Source organism: Megalobrama amblycephala, linkage group LG7 (assembly GCF_018812025.1).
Source record: "Megalobrama amblycephala isolate DHTTF-2021 linkage group LG7, ASM1881202v1, whole genome shotgun sequence".
NCBI classification, from domain to species: domain Eukaryota; kingdom Metazoa; phylum Chordata; class Actinopteri; order Cypriniformes; family Xenocyprididae; genus Megalobrama; species Megalobrama amblycephala.
Window position 1 is genome coordinate 48,185,283 of NC_063050.1, and position 17,178 is coordinate 48,202,460.

General features: G+C 41.3%; 1 protein-coding gene across 1 annotated transcript in view; it reads right to left on the reverse strand.

Moving 5' to 3' along the window:
• sdk1b (sidekick cell adhesion molecule 1b) overlaps window positions 1-17,178 on the reverse strand; it is a 310,131-nt gene that overhangs the window by 150,064 nt on the left and 142,889 nt on the right. The window lies entirely within an intron of this gene.

Consider the following 17,178-nt stretch of genomic DNA (forward strand, 5'->3'; position numbering starts at 1 on the left):
TGTGCACAGCTGAATCATCAGACTAGGTAAGCAAGCAAGAACAATAGCGAAAAATGGCAGATGGAGCAATAATAACTGACATGATTCATGATAACATGATATTTTTAGTGATATTTGTGAATTGTCTTTCTAAATGTTTTGTTAGCATGTTGCTAATGTACTGTTAAATGTGGTTAAAGTTACCATCGTTTATTACTGTATTCACGAAGACAAGAGAGCCGTCGCTATTTTCATTTTTAAACACTTGCAGTCTGTATAATGCATAAACACAACTTCATTCTTTATAAATCTCTCCAACAGTGTGTAATGTTAGCTTTAGCCACGCAGCATAGCCTCAAACTCATTCAGAATCAAATGTAAACATCCAAATAAATACTATACTTACATGATCCGATGTATGCAAGCAGCATGCATGACGAACATCTTGTAAAGATCCATTTTGAGGGTTATATTAGCTGTGTAAACTGTGTTTATGCTGTTTAAGGCAAGCGCGAGCTCCGGGGGAGGGGGAGCACGAGATTTAAAGGGGCCGCAACCTATATATCGGTGCATAGTTAATGATGCCCCAAAATAGGCAGTTAAAAAAATGAAATAAAAAAAATCTATGGGGTATTTTGAGTTGAAACTTCACAGACACATTCAGGGGACACCTTAGACTTATATTACATCTTTTAAAAAGAAGTTCTAGGGCACCTTTAACTTCTAGTTCCACACAAACATACAGATGACATCAAAGTTAAAGGCATTGTCTAAAAATCACAAAAGTCCATTTTAAAACCCTTCAAAAAGCAAGAACTTTGGCTTTCTCTCCCACATATAACTGCAGTATATCTCCTTTTTTGTAGTTACTTGTTATTTAACAGACACTTTTTCTTTCTAACTGCATGAGCTGCCCTGAAGCAATGGATTTAAATGGCACACTCAAACGCACAATGATAGCAGAACCGGATTGTGATTTCTTTGAAATCCATATGAAGTCCATATGAAGTCCATGAAGTCCACAACACTCCTATGAAGTAGATCTTGAACACAACACACTCTTATATATCTGCACTTCAGTGCGGTAGAGTACTAACAAGTTTTAAAGGGAAAAGATAATAAGAAAAAAAGAGTTCTCTTGCACTTTGGCAATAAAAAAGTTATTTTCACCAGTAAACAGAGATTTGTCAATCACAAAAGAAGTTTTGGTAACTATTTACTATGACTTTTCCCTCTAAACTCCTAATTTACTGCTTATTAATAGCTACTAAGGTAGTTGTTAAGTTTAGGTATTGGGTAGGATTAAGAATGTAGAATAAGTTCATTCAGAATAAGGCATTAATATGTGCTTAATAAATAAGTATATTAGTAATCACACTGCTGAGGGCGAAGTTTAGATGTAAATAAGTGCTGCACGCTTTCATCTCAATAACAAAATGAACACAACAAAAATGACAGTGATGAAAAAACAGCAGTTAAGAAAGCATCTGATCATAGTGATGTGGATATGTATGTGCAAGCTCTGCACTTCACGACTACAGTTAAGTCAGGTCACCTTTATTTATATAGCATTTCATACAAGATATTGCTTTAAAGCAAGCATCTTTACAGTATTAAACATGAAAACCAGTTTGTGTCGCTTTTAATTAGAATAACAAATTCAGTTTCTACTATAAAGCAGCTCTTCGGTGTGTTCATGTTTTTACTTGTGTCTGACATCGACAGACTGAACAGAAGAAATTAACCAGAGAAGATTTTGGAGCTTTGGAGCCACATCTACCTATTACGTAATCGCCATCGACCAATGGTAGTTTGAAGGTGTTTACCAGCTGGGGCAAACTTTTCAGGAAAGTTCGCTTTGGCAAGCTGTTTCGAACTCCTGAAATGAACTCTAAACGAACTTTGTTTTGGCCTTATTTTGTTCGAAATGACATCAAACCAGCTTGTTCTTCGATTTCGCCTGAAGTATGTTGGGGACTTTAGAAGACGGCACACAACAAAGCAGCCCAGTATGTTTTATAGCAGATCTAGTATGTCTACATTGGAAATTAGAACAATTGTATCACTCAGGCCCATAAACATACACTTACCAACAGAGAAAAGGACCCAAACATCTTTAGTGGACGGTAAAGAGGGAAGAAGCGACCTTTCAGTAAACTACTCAGACAATAATGAGTCTTTCTCTCTCCCTCCCCCCTCTCTTTCTTTCTTTATCTCTAATGATTTGGTTAATTCTCTTGAAGGAGACTTTGGCTCATGTTGTGCGAGTCGGCTGCCATTGTGAGATAAAAATTTGGCCTGCGTGTTCTAACTGGCAAAGACAAGACCCCGCAGAGGTCACACACAAACACGTGGATGGACACACACACACTGAATCAACACAGCCTTGTGCCTGTAATTAAATATGATGGGGAAAATCCTTCATGTTAAAACAAGGTGATTAAACATCTTTAAAGATGGACTTTTTACATGAAGACAAATGTAGACAAAGAGGAAAGGAGTGGAAAAATGATGCAAAAATGAACAAGCTAACATCAATTCTCAAAATCATTTGTAAAATCATATTCTGTCAAATATACAAGTTAATTAACAGCTCATAGGTGTGAAACAAGAATATGTCTAGCAAGACTAACAAGTGAACTAGAGATGAAGACGTATTCATAACATCAGTACAGATATATCAAGTATCCAAGTAAAAAAAGTATATAGTTGCTCCAAAAATATACTTTAGCTAAAGTGTAAAGGTAGGGTCACATTTACTGGTGTTCTGCAATTTTTCAAGTCAAAATCAAGATATTTCAATAGGAATCTGCATGATTGTGAATTTCACATGAGGACAAAAGATTTCCCCCTCTCTTATTTCACATCGGGTTTAAATTCAGCACACTGACCAACACAAAGCTGCTTGATTTTAAAGTGACTTGTGAGCTGTGCTTCATACATCGCTACACTATTGAGAATGGAAATATTGCCAGCAAAATTGCCAAAATTTCCAATTTTCATAATCTCATCAGAACTCACAAATTACTCACTGAATCTGTTACTCACTGAATTATTGAGTTAACATATGACCTACTTACTGACTGATGTTTTTATGATAATATGTTGTTAAAGACACACATAACAGGAATGCATTTTGTTGTAGTTGGCATTTTAACACTTCATACGCAATTGAAGTTATTGTTGATTGTCAAATCAACAATAAGCTGAACAAATAACAAAAGCTGAACAAACAAATTAGATTTTTTATTTATTTATTTTTTTTAAAGGATTGTTCTGGCCACAGTTAAATTATTATTTTCATACCAAACTGCAAGTATTCTAATTTCACTAAACATACCTCAGATTCAAATCAACTTAAGTCAGTATTTCCATCTGCTTGCCAAGAGGGAATTCAGAAATCAATCTGAAATGTAAGGAACCTTGTTATAAGTTGAGAAACAAATAACAATCTACAACAGACAAATTGGGAGAAAACTTTCCAGTGATGCCTTTTTAGAGGCGGGAGGTTGTTTAAAAGTGACTGTGATAGATACTGACATACAGTAGAGGAATGACAGAATGAATGTCTTTTAAACTTCACCTTCTAAAGCAACAGCAAAGTCAAATCCTTATATCCAGAACATCCTGACAAACACTCGAAGACAGGCAGACAACAAAGATGCAATACACTGAAATAGCTAACAAAATACTTGAAGAGAACCAACTATATAAGATATTTGGAACCACTTTCTATGAGGTTTGTATAATTATAAACATATTCATAGTGCCTCATAAAACACATGCATGATTTAACACGAGAAAATTGGTGCCAATTGTGTATTTAATGCATACTCGTATTACGATGAATATGGAAGTACTATAATGTATTATAACTGGATAAAATAATATACTAGAGCATAAAACAAATTAAAAGGTGTATTAAAAGACATTGCATGATAATGCATCAAGGATGTATTATATACAGTGGGGACTAAAAGTCTGAGACTGCATTGAAAATCTGGGATTTATTTTGATTTAAACCTGCATATAAACATGTTCTGGGATTTTGAAAATGTTAAAACAATTAGTAGTTACAATATAAATGAAGAAATATTTAAGATTTTGCATTAGTATAGGTCACTGATCAAATAAGCAAATTTGTGGCATTGACCGTGTTTTAAATTCTTTGTAAAGGTCAGATGTTTTCATATCATGCTGGATAAAATGGATCATCAGGTTTTGCACAAACTTTTGGAGTCCCTGACATTTTCATCACAAAAAGTTTAACTGCAAATTAGATAATCAGCAGCATAATAATTTGTTAATATGAAAAGAATGCAAAATAGAAGCATTTTCACTAGTGGTGATATTTGGACCCCACTGTATATAACAAATTAGATTATTAATTATATTTACTTTATGGTTTTGATTAGAGAATCAGCAAAAATAAATAACATATTGCCTTTAGAGACGTTTTATGTGCACAGATTGGATTTGAGCCTTCATGCATGATTATTAACAACATAAAGGTTTGCTGCCAGCTTCTGATGTTAGTATACTTCATCATAACTCCTACTGTTCCATAACACCATCACCCATCACTCACCTTCACAGCAGGCCTGTGTTTCATCAAATCATTCTATTTGATTTGATTTGATTTGATTGAAATAGGAAGCAGGGCAATATTATTCTTACAGATTAATCAAAAATATTTGGGAAAACATGATCCTTTTAAAAACACTGTGGCTGAAGCAATATCAAACACCAGATCAAGAGATGGTTGGACAAATAACTGTTGGCCATAAATCTCATCTAAAGATTCATGAGTATGTAATTTTCCAGATGTGTTAATCCTGATCTGGATATGTTTTAATCTTAAGGATTAGATGTTTAGGACAATAATAAACTCGACTGGATTACAGTCTTTACAGTTAGTGGAAGCATCTGATAGGTTTTGCTGATTAAGGATGAAATTTGCAAAATTCTCTGAGAAATAACATGGGCACTATCATAACACACTGCAGTAAATTCAATAATTCATTACGGACTTTTTTTTTTTCTTTTGAAAGAAATCAATACTTTTATTCCACAAGAGCACAAAAATTAATAAAATTTGCCAATGTTAGTAAAGTTTTTTTTTTTTTTTTTAATAAATGCTGTTGTTTTGAACATTCAAGCAGCACAACTGTTTTCAATCAAAGAAACATATCGCAAGTTCAATCAAGAAACATATCTTTTAGAATGATTAGAATGAATTCTAAAGACTCATGTGACACTGTGACACTGGGGGGGGGGGGGGTATCAACTCAAGTAAAATACCATCAAACTGAAACTTAAAAACAACAAAAATACTGATGAATCAATTTTGTAGTGTGTATATATGCAAAACAATAACTCTCACATTTAAATGTGATTGTGGCGAGCAGGGCGGGCGAGAGCCGTGAGGGAACGGCGCGAGGCCGGTGACGCGAGAGATAATGAGCCTTGAGTCTCTCACGGAGGAGCTCTGGAAGCATAAAAGGAGGAGCAACGACAGTGAAGGACGAGAGAGGACCAGGCCTGGATATTATTTTATGTTTTATTATGTTTGTGTGGCCGGCAGACGTCCGCGAGTGTCTGCCGGCATTACTTTCGTTTTGTTCTTTGTTTATTTTATTAAATATTATTGTTTTAACGTTCGCTGGTTCCCGCCTCCTTCTTCCCGCACATACGAACTGTGTTACATTGGTGCCGAAACCCAGGAGGAAGGAGGGACATGCTGTCGAAGAGCCCTCGCTGCTGAGGGGGATCGCGGTGCTGCGGAGGTCGGGCAGCATGGGAGTGAAGACCGCGAGAGGCTGCCCAAGGCGGTGGTGCTGGAGCCTAGTGACAGGTGGGACAGAGAGCTCGATGCCGTGCTCCTGGGACGAGGTGGGGTGGCTGCCGTCCAGGAGGGAGTGGAGGAGTCGCCGCCGTCCGCCGTGGGCCTGAGCCTGCTACCGTCCGCCATGAAGGGGAGGAACAGGGGAGGGCGGAATTGCTCCCGGCTGCTCTCAGCCGGAGGAGCCATCGCCAGCTGCCAGGGGGCGGATGAGGATCGGGCCGTCCACCGAGCGTCCAGTACCATCGCATGGCACCGCGAGGAAGAGCCTCTCGGCTGGCTGAGGACCGAGCGGCAGTGTGTCTGGGAACCGGACCACGATTTTTTTTTTCTCTCTTTTTCCTCTCTTCCCTCTCTCGTTCTATCGCTCCCTGTGCTTACATCTCCTTTCTCTCGTCTCATCTGTCCTTACCCCCCAGGTGCTGCGGCCGCCAAGACAGGCCCCAGGGGGGATTAGAACGCAGTCTCGGGAGTACCCCCGGCCTGCGAGGAGGCGGGCGAGAGCCGTGAAGGAACGGAGCGAGGCCGGTGACGCGAGAGATAATGAGCTCCACCTGCGAGGCGCTAGGTAAGCCTTGAGTCTCTCACGGAGGAGCTCCGGAACCATAAAAGGAGGAGCGACGACAGTGAAGGACGAGAGAGGACCAGGCCTGGATATTATTTTATGTTTTATTATGTTTGTGTGGCCAGCAGACGTCCACGAGGGTCTGCCGGCATTACTTTCGTTTTGTTCTTTGTTTATTTTATTAAAAATTATTGTTTTAATGTTCGTCGGTTCCCGCCTCCTTCTTCCCGAACATACGAACTGTGTTACAGAGATTTTGCACAGTATTAAGAAATCCTCAAAATTCTGTTTATAGGGAGCGGGGATGCTGAGCGCACATTCTACAAGATAAGACATTTATCGGATGCTTAGGCTCTGTTGTGCAATGAATCCTCTGCCATGGTTTTGTCAGTCATCTCGTCTTACTCTCATAGAGTGATCACTAAACTGTGTTTCCTGCTGCACTGTGTGCGACTCTGCAGCTCGTGCTGGATGAGCAAAGCAGACGTTTACAATGTTTTACAATTGAAGCGACCGTTATCCAACTGAATGGAATAGTTTTTACTTCTATAAAAAAGGCAAAATGACAGTGGAGGCAAACGTAGCGGTGGCATATTCTATGCTAATTTCACCCTCACGCTCCATCACGGTGATATTGCAAGACCGCAAGATCGCAAGCTTTTCACCTCGTCACATTTTATTATTGGGAAATCTTGTCACACAACTACTATTAAACATTGCATTGTCTATGTGGCCAAGATGTTGACACATTCAGAAAAAAAGGAAGAGGGCCTGGGACAGAAACAAAGAGAGATAGAAAGGTACTAGTTGTATCTCTAGAGACAAGAATAGGAGGGAACCGAGATTCTGTGAGACAATTAAAAATGCATATGACACCAGGGACATGTGTCTGATGAATTTAGTTTTAAACCGTGCATAATCAACATCTGGCACGCAAGCACTAGCAAACAATGTAAACAGAATGAACAACAGACAAGAAAGAGACAAAAGTCAAAATACTTCTAAATGTTTGTTTAAGTGCGTGTACTCATCTTTGTCAAGAATCTCATATTAGTTATATAACCACCCACGGACCACCCAAAGCCAGATAAACCAGCTCCAAACAACACCACCACCAGTCCACAACCAACTGATCCAGTGCAGTAGGTTTCATTTTAAAATTGTTGGGACATGTCTCAAAATATTAATGTTGACATTTGCTTTTAATGCGAGCGTTGTGTGACGTAGTGTCAGTTATTATGAAAAGCAGTATCTAATATTCAGATACAAAGCTCTGATGCAAATTAATTTGCTAATATTCAGCCAGATATACAGGAGTTGGACAATGAAACTGAAACACAGGCCAATATAGTGCTGGAGGTTTCACGCCTATATATGTGCGGCCTGGTGACCAATCTTCACAGATTTTACATTCCATCAGTAAGAGCAGAGTGTGAAGGTTGAATTAGCAGAGCAATAGCACAGCTGTACATAAAATATTGCAATCTACACAACATAATGGGAGACATATCAGAGTTCAAAAGAGGACAAACTGTTGGTGCGTGTCTCGCTGGCTCATCTGTAACCAGGACAGCAAGTATTTGTGGTGTATTGAGAGCTATGGTATCCGGGGTAATGTCGGCATACCACCATGAAGGACAAGCCACATCTAGCAGGAGCAGCTGTTGACACAAGAGGAAGCAGTCTGAAAGGGATGTCCAGGTACTAACATGGATTGTATCCAACAAACATAAAACCACAGCTGCCTAACTCCTTGCAGAATTAAATGCGCATCCCGACTCTCCTGTTTCCACCAAAACTGTTGAGCTCCACAGAGTCAATATTCATGGTCATAGTGCTATAGCCAAAACTTTGTTCACTCGTGCCAGTGCCAAATGTCGGGTTTAAATGGTGCCAGCAGCACAAATCTTGGGTTGTGGACAATGTGAAACATGTATTGTTCTCTGATGAGTCAATCTTCACTGTCTTTTCCACATCCGGAAGAGTTACGGTGTGGAGAAGCTCAAAGAGGCTTAACACTTGGACTGTTGCTGCCCATAGTGAAGCGCGGGGGTGGATCAGTGTTGGTTTGGGCTGCAATTTCACTGCCAAGGACTACCAAACCATTCTGGAGGACCATGTGCACATAATGATTCAAACACTGTACCCTGAAGGTGGTGCCGTATATCAGGATGATAATGCACCAATACACACAGCAAGACATCTGACAGAGTGGTTTGATGAATGTGAAAGTGAAGTTAGGAAACGTCACCAGCATCAGCACCAAAGAGGAATGGCTCAAAATCCACTTGTATCTGTCATTCCTAAGATGATTTTGTGCTGTATTGGCCGCAAAAAAAGAGGTCCGACACCATACTAATAAATTATTGTGGTCCAGGTGTTTCATTTTCATTGTTCGATACCTATATTTTTTTCATGTATATTAGAGTGCAAGGGTTTGAAAGAATAGTAAATTCTCTTGAGTGATCTCATTTGTACGTTGGCAGACATTGTAACATCAACACAATATCAACATAGTGACGGCATCTAAAGCTGTTTTCACACTTAGTTGGATTGTTTATCAGAGTTATGCTTTTGGGTCTGAAGCACGGTTCATTTGCATGGCCATTCCGATTGCATATTGACAATTGCGTAATAACATGAAAAACACATTTTTTGATATATTTTGATTGTGCCCATAATGTGCCCATTATTTTTCAAGCATCAAGCCCTGCCAGTAAATGATAGAGAAACCTTGTCTGAGAAAGATTGTAATGGCAAATTTATAAATGAAATCCAGATGGCACTAATAATAAATACTTTTTTTTTTTTTTTTTATAAAATTTAATTATAACGAAAGTAAAAGAAGTGTCAAATATACAAATCACACAGAACAGAATGAAATGTTATAATATCAAATTAGGTGAACCTGTTAGCTGTGTTAAACATATTTAATCCAATTTATTATAAATACAGTGAGATCAATCCTTGAATTTAATGAATTTAATGAATAATGAAAATTCTTTAAAATTCATACATGCAATGTTTAGATACCATCAGCATGCTGATACTGTGTCTATTTAAACAGGCGGATATGTATGCATGCTAAAACCACAATTTACGTACAAAAACCTACTTATATTAATGAGATACTTCTCTCTCTGTCTCTCTCCAGATGTCATCATCTGGTTTCCATCCTCTGGTCCAGATGGATGTTTACCCTCTCTTCCAACTCAGCCTCACTCAACCACTGACAACATGCAGAGAGATGAGTCACACACAAAATCACTGTGTGTAAACTACAAAAACTTGAATTTGTGAAAACGATAGCGTTGTGCGTGTTTCTTTACAAAGTGACATCGCCAACTACTGGCCTGGCATGAATAATACAGCGTTTTTAGTAATTTTCGCGGATCCGTGTGAAAGGGGATCGTTTTGACAACACTGTCGTCTGTATGTGAGAAACACAAAGGAAAACCTTTTCCATTTTTGTGGTTGTGCTTACTCACGGTGACACTATGAAAGGCGTGCGTGTGAGTTATATACTCTAAATGCTAAACTTCAAGGTTTGTTGTTCTAACATCATTACCTCCGAAGAACAGGCGAATCTCAACATAACACCGACTGTTAAGTAACAGTCGGGATCATTAATATGTACGCCCCCAATATTTGCATATGCCAGCCCATGATCGAGGCATTACACAAGGGCAGCCAGTATTAACGTCTGGATCTGTGCACAGCTGAATCATCAGACTAGGTAAGCAAACAAGGACAACAGCGAAAAATGGCAGATGGAGCAATAATAACTGACATGATCCATGATATCATGATATGTTTAGTGATATTTGTAAATTGTCTTTCTAAATGTTTCGTTAGCATGTTGCTAATGTACTGTTAAATGTGGTTAAAGTTACCATTGTTTCTTACTGTATTCATGGAGACAAGAGAGCCGTCGCTATTTTCATTTTTAAACACTTGCAGTCTGTATAATTCATAAACACAACTTCATTCTTTATAAATCTCTCCAAGAGTGTAGCATTAGCCGTTAGCCACAGAGCACTATCAAACTCATTCAGAATCAAATGTAAACATCCAAATAAATACCATACTTACGCGATTAGACATGCTGCATGACGAACACTTTGTAAAGATCCATTTTGAGGGTTATATTAGCTATGTGAACTTTGTTTATGCAGTGATAGAGTCGAGAGCTCGGGAGGGGGCGGAGAGAGCGCGATTTAAAGGGGCCACAGCATGAAACGGCGCATTTCTAATTATGCCTCAAAATAGGCAGTTAAAAAAATTAATAAAAAAAAAGCTATGGGGTATTTTGAGCTGCAACTTCACAAACACATTCAGGGGACACCTTAGACTTATATTACATCTTGTAAAAAGACGTTCAATGGCACCTTTAATATATTTTAAAATGTAATTTATTCCTGTGATGGCAAAATTTGCAGCAGCCATTACATAGAAATGATTCTAATATTGTGTTTAAGTAACATTTCTTCTTTTTTATCAGTGTTGAAAACCATTGTGCTGCTTAATATTTTGGGGGAAACCATGATACATTTTTCAGAATACTTTGATGAATTGAAAGTTCAGTATTTAATAAGTTCAGTGTATAAGTTAAGTATAAGAAACAGTATTTATTAAAACAGAAAACTTTTGTAAGAGTATAAATGTCTGTACTGTCACTTTTGATTAATTTAATGTCCTTCATTGCTAAATGAAAATATTAATTCCTTTCAAAAAAAAAATAAAAATACTGACACCAAACTTTTGAAGGAGAGTATATAATGTATTTTGATACATGTGATCGCTATATATCAGAGATCTTGAGTTTGTCCACTATTACTGCAACAAAGATCAAGATTCAGAAATCCCCGTCAATGCTTCACTTACTCAAGTTTAATTCTGTTTCTGTTATTAGTCAATCCCATCCAAACATCTATTCCTATGCTGTGCTACTTACCTCTACCACAAACTTTAAAACACAAACCAAACCCCAATATCTTTCAAATCTAAGTAGTTCCTGGTTTATAAAAGCCCTGCTGTTTTCCTGCTGAAATTTTAATATACCAGAAACCGAAGAGTTGCCCCCTCCAAAAGGCTTATAAACCAATATGGACAAATAATAAAAAATCCCAAAAGCTCATAAACTACTTAAAGGTCAATACCAAAGGACATAAAAATAATTCTAATAAATTAATTAAAAAGCAGTGTTTTGGGGTTCAAAATCCCTCCTGCTGTCAGCTCTCTACTCATTGTTTCTTTGTTCTTCTCCTTCTTGTGTCCTTGTCATATTCATTCAACTCAAAACTCTGTTTGTGCAATTTCAGGTCCTTTAAAACTACTTTCAACATCTCCTTTGCCTCTTCCACTAAATTTTTGATTAGGAAAAATGACAATTCTCCAAATGGTGGGTTTGACTGACAGTTGTGAACCTCGTTCCCAAAAACACTGCAGAAAAACTAATGACTTAAAGAGATGATTTTCATGTGGAACACTTTCCTTACCCTTTTCTTCCTTTAGTTTTACATTCGTTTGAAATGAAATCTAGCAAGGTCTTCTGCAAAGTACTTTTTGTCACTGCACTTTAAAAAGTAGCTGGTTGTTTAAACAGAAAGGTATGGGGGAAAAAAAATCCAGCTTTAATTAGGAGCTAAAACAACTTTCTCTTTCAGTCTCAGTGGAAAGACAAAATTAATGTCCTTTAAAAACCAAAACACAACATGCGCGGGTGTTTCTGCAGCATATTGACAGTATGGAGAAATGAGATGGTTGAAAATGTGAAAGGTGAATCAAAGGTTCAATGTGTTTAATTTAAAAGCACATCCACTTAAAAAAAAAAAAAAAATCAATATTTTGTCCCAGAGAGCCGATCTGAATAAGAACAAAATGAAACATATTACCATTTCACGTGACAATTTTAATCGCACACCATACAAACCCAAAATATATATTATTCTCTTATTCACGCAAATGCTTTTAAACCATTCAAGCGCCACAAGACAAACGAGAATGCGCTGTTTTGTTTTGTTGAGTATCCTCATACAGAGCAGCCTTAAATGAGTTAAATAACGTCTTAAATTAACTTAAAGGGATAGTACACCCAAAAATGACAATTCTGTTATCATTTACTCACTCTCAAGTAGTTCTAAACCTGTATGAATTTCTTTGTTCTGCTAAACAGAAAGGAAGATATTTGGAAGAATGTATACACAATGTATGTATGTATACAGTGCTCAGCGTAAATGAGTACACCCCCTTTGAAAAGTATCATTTTAAACAATATCTCAATGAACACAAAAACAATTTCCAAAATGTTGACAAGACTAAGTTTAATATAACATCTGTTTAACTTATAACATGAAAGTAAGGTTAATAATATAACTTAGATTACACATTTTTCAGTTTTGCTCAATTTAGGGTGATGCAAAAATGAGTACACCCCACAACAAAAACTACTACATCTAGTACTTTGTATGGCCTCCATGATTTTTAATGACAGCACCAAGTCTTCTAGGCATGGAATGAACAAGTTGGTGGCATTTTGCAACATCTTTTTCCATTCTTCAAGAATGACCTCTTTTAGAGACTGGATGCTGGATGGAGAGTGATGCTCAACTTGTCTCTTCAGAATTCCCCATAGGTGTTCGATTGGGTTCAGATCAGGAGCCACTGAATCACTTTCACCCTGTTCTTCTTCAGAAATCCAACAGTGGCCTTAGATGTGTGTTTAGGATCATTGTCATGTTGTAAAAGTGCAGTAGTCCCAGTAGTCTTCATCTTTGTCAGCATGGGCCCTGGCAAACTCTAGGCGGGCTTTTTTGTGCCTGGGCTTTAGGAGAGGCTTCTTTCGTGGACGGCACCCATATATTCCTCTGCAATGTAGTCACCCCAGTTTGGCTTTATACTTCTTTTGATAACTGCAGTGAACTTGCATGCCGATTTTCTTCAACCCTTCTCATCAGAAGACGCTCCTTTTGAGGTGTTAACTTCCAAAATCTGGACGTCTCTGAGAGATGGTTGCAGTTCCATCTTTTTAAAATTTTTACACCACTTTTGCTACAGTAATCTGACTGATAAGTAAAGCTTTCCTGATCTTCTTGTAGCCTTCACCTTTCTGGTGTAAAGAAATTATTTTCTTTCTCAGGTCTTGTGACATTTCTCTTCCATGTGGTGCCATTGCTGACAGCATGAAACGGGAAGAGGTTTTAACACCCTTTTATAGTCAACTGTCTGCTGGAAACCTGTGTAATGAATAATTCGACTCACCTGTGGTTGAATTCTTGTTAAATTAGACATTTGTAGTCTAAAATTTAGCTTTGCTCCAGAGACTTTCAGTGGGGTGTACTCATTTTTGCATCACCCTAATTTGAGTAAAACCGAAAATTTTGTTCTCTAAGTTATAATATAATATAATATAATATAATATAATATAATATAATATTATATATATATATATATATATACATACAGTGCTCAGCGTAAATGAGTATATGACCTAAAAAAAAGCTCGAAAACTGTAATTCCAACAACGTAAGTTTGCAACGCGGTTTGCAAATGTTCATTGGAACTTCTGTCGTTACCAGCTGTGTTGGAACTTAACTCTCGTTCATATCTTCTTGCAATTGAAATGCCTGTATTGGCGGTTAGCCTTGTAAACACATTCAGTTTTGTCTTAAGAGAACATAAACAGTTGAGAAAAAAAAAGCAGATGTATCACTATATTGGATCCGTGCATTAGCTCTTAACAGCCTAATATATATAGGCCTAGCAGTTGCTGTCTGTGTCCTTAAAGGTGCTAAAGAGGATGTTTTGTTTTATACATTTTTGCAATATTACTTGAAACTGTCTTTATTAACTGATAAAAGACTATTTATTAGGTGCACTGAAAGGAATAATATTAATATACATCATCTGTGCACGAGGTAGGGCCTTAAAAACATCAGCCAATTTTGGCGATTGGCCCTCTGGCTTGTCAATCACTGCCGTGACGTTCCTTGTGAGAGACGTGCGCGGATTGGCCCTCTGGCTTGTCAATCACTGCCATGACGTTCCTTGTGCGAGACGAGCGCGGCTGTGCGCTCCAGTAACTTTCCACACTCTACAGGCGCCGCATGCAATGTTTTTGTCCGGAGACAGGAGTAACAACTGCAGATTATGAGTTACCTGCGGTGAGTCCGACATAATGAATCCATTTACACGACAAAGTGAATGCCGGTGGTAAACACTCGTGTTCCAATACTCGTGCACGCGTTTTGGGAGGCGTTCCCTCGAAAGGAGGGGGGTTGTTCTTACGCATGCGCTCATTTAAAAAACTCACTAACAGTCTTTTGTCACAGAACCCTTGTTTCCCTGGACTTCATTTCCCAAGATCCTCCTGTTCTCCACACCTGCACTCACTTCCCTCGTCAGTTCCTCATCAGCACTCATCACCTGCACCTGGACTCTATTGTCTGCTCTCCTATATATTGCACTCACTCCCTGCACTCCTTGTCCGTTCTCTGTTGTGTTAAGGTTATGTTTGGTGTTTCCTTGCCTTTGTTTGATTAAAGCTCTATGTTATTGTGGAAATCCGTATCTGCCTCATCTCTACACCACCATACCGTAACAGAAGAACGGACCAAAAACGACCGGATTTTCCACAAAAAAAAAAAAAAGATGGAGACTTTCCCTGGCTTCCTGGCTCGTGCTCCTCCTATGCCTCTCATCCATCTGTCGGCCGGCGATCGCCTCATCGGGCTCCTGCAGGTTGGTCGTTCGCTGGAGAGGTATGTGGAGGAGTTCGTTGAGCTCGCTTATGTGTCTGACTGGCCTGAAGCAGTTTTGATCTCCCTGTTTCTGGATGGACTAGATGATGACACCATCCGTTTTAGTGAACCCGATTATCGTTTCTCCTTAAGCGAAACCATAAATTCCATTTTGTGGTTAAATGATTCCAAATTTATCGTTGATTGGGTTCAGGATGGGTGTCTGTCTCTAGTCCATCCAGAGACACGGTTGGCCGGGCCAGTCAGTCAACCTCCGGCTTCCTCCGCATACCCCTCCAGCGAACTCCCTGCCTGCCCCACACGGAACCCACAATCCTCAACTGGGTCCCGTAAGCGGAGGAGGAGGAAGCAAGCCGCTCCAGTATCTCCAGAGCCCGCTCCAGTATCTCCAGAGCCCGCTCCAGTATCTCCAGAGCCCGCTCCAGTCTCTCCAGAGCCCGCTCCAGTCTCTCCGGAGCCCGCTCCAGTCTCTCCAGAGCCCGCTCCAGTCTCTCCAGAGCCCGCTCCAGTCTCTCCAGAGCCCGCTCCAGTCTCTCCAGAGCCCGCTCCAGTCCCCACAGAGCCAGCTCCAGTGCCTGTGGGGATTTTAATTGTATTTGAGGGGATGAACGAGCCCGCTCCAGCCCTTTCCGAGCCTGCAGCTCCAACCCTGTGCGAGCCACCAAGTGAGGTGGCCTGGCTTATAGACTTTTGGACAGAGCCAAGTTCTCCAGTCTCCGCCGAGCCAAGTTCTCCAGTCTCCGCCGAGCCAAGTTCTCCAGTCTCCGCCGAGCCAAGTTCTCCAGTCTCCGCCGAGCCAAGCTCTCCAGTCTCCGCCGAGCAGGCCGCTCCAGTCTCCGCCGAGCAAGCCGCTCCAGTCTCCGCCGAGCAAGCCGCTCCAGTCTCCGCCGAGCAAGCCGCTCCAGTCTCCGCCGAGCAAGCCGCTCCAGCCGCCGCCGAGCAAGCCGCGCCAGTCTCCGCCGCCGGGCAAGCAGCGCCAGTCTCCGCCGCCGAGCAAGCAGCGCCAGTCTCCGCCGCCGAGCAAGCAGCGCCAGTCTCCGCCGCCGAGCAAGCAGCGCCAGTCTCCGCCGCCGAGCAAGCAGCGCCAGTCTCCGCCTCCGAGCCCTCAGCTCCAGCCGCCGCCGAGCCCTCAGCTCCAGCCGCCGCCGAGCCCTCAGCTCCAGCCGCCGCCGAGCCAGCCGCTCCTACTATGAACTGTGTGTTTGTATCCTCCAACCCAAAGACTGTTTTCCCTCCCTGCCTCCCTCTCCCGCCTCCTTCCATTTGTCTCTACACGTCACCTCCACCTCAAGCCCCCTCGCCCAGATCTCCACCTCGGACCTCTGGGCGATTACCTACACCCTGGCTCCAACCTCCCTCGTCTCCACCGTTGCCCATCAGTCCTCCAGCCTCACAAGTCTCCATCCTGCCCCGTTCACACCTTGGTCCCTCGTCAGCCTGCCCTCCCCTCTGGACTGCACTCCTCCGTCTCCGCTCCGTCCCTCCGTCCCTCGTTTCCAGTTGGCTTCCTCACTCCCCCTGGTGTTCACTCTGTTGTCTGTCGTCTGTGTTCAACTGCGGCCTTCTGGAGCCCCGGCTGCGCTTCGGTCGGTGGAGCCGCTGGTTCCGCCATCTCCCGCCGGTCCTTCAGCGCCGCCTGGGCTCGGCGACAATTCGGCTTCGGCTCCTGACCCGCAATGGCCGCCCTCGGCTCCTGACCCGCCATGGCTGCCCGCTGCACCTGACCCGCCATGGCTGCCCGCTGCACCTGACCCGCCATGTATGCCCGCTGCATGTCTGCCCGCTGCACCTGACCCGCCATGGCTGCCCGCTGCACCTGACCCGCCATGGCTGCCTTCAGCCCCTGACCCGCCATGGCTGCCTTCAGCCCCTGACCCGCCATGGCTGCCTTCAGCCCCTGACCCGCCATGGCTGCCTTCAGCCCCTGACCCGCCATGGCTGCCTTCAGCCCCTGACCCGCCATGGCTGCCTTCAGCCCCTGACCCGCCATGGCTGCCTTCAGCCCCTGACCCGCCATGGCTGCCTTCAGCCCC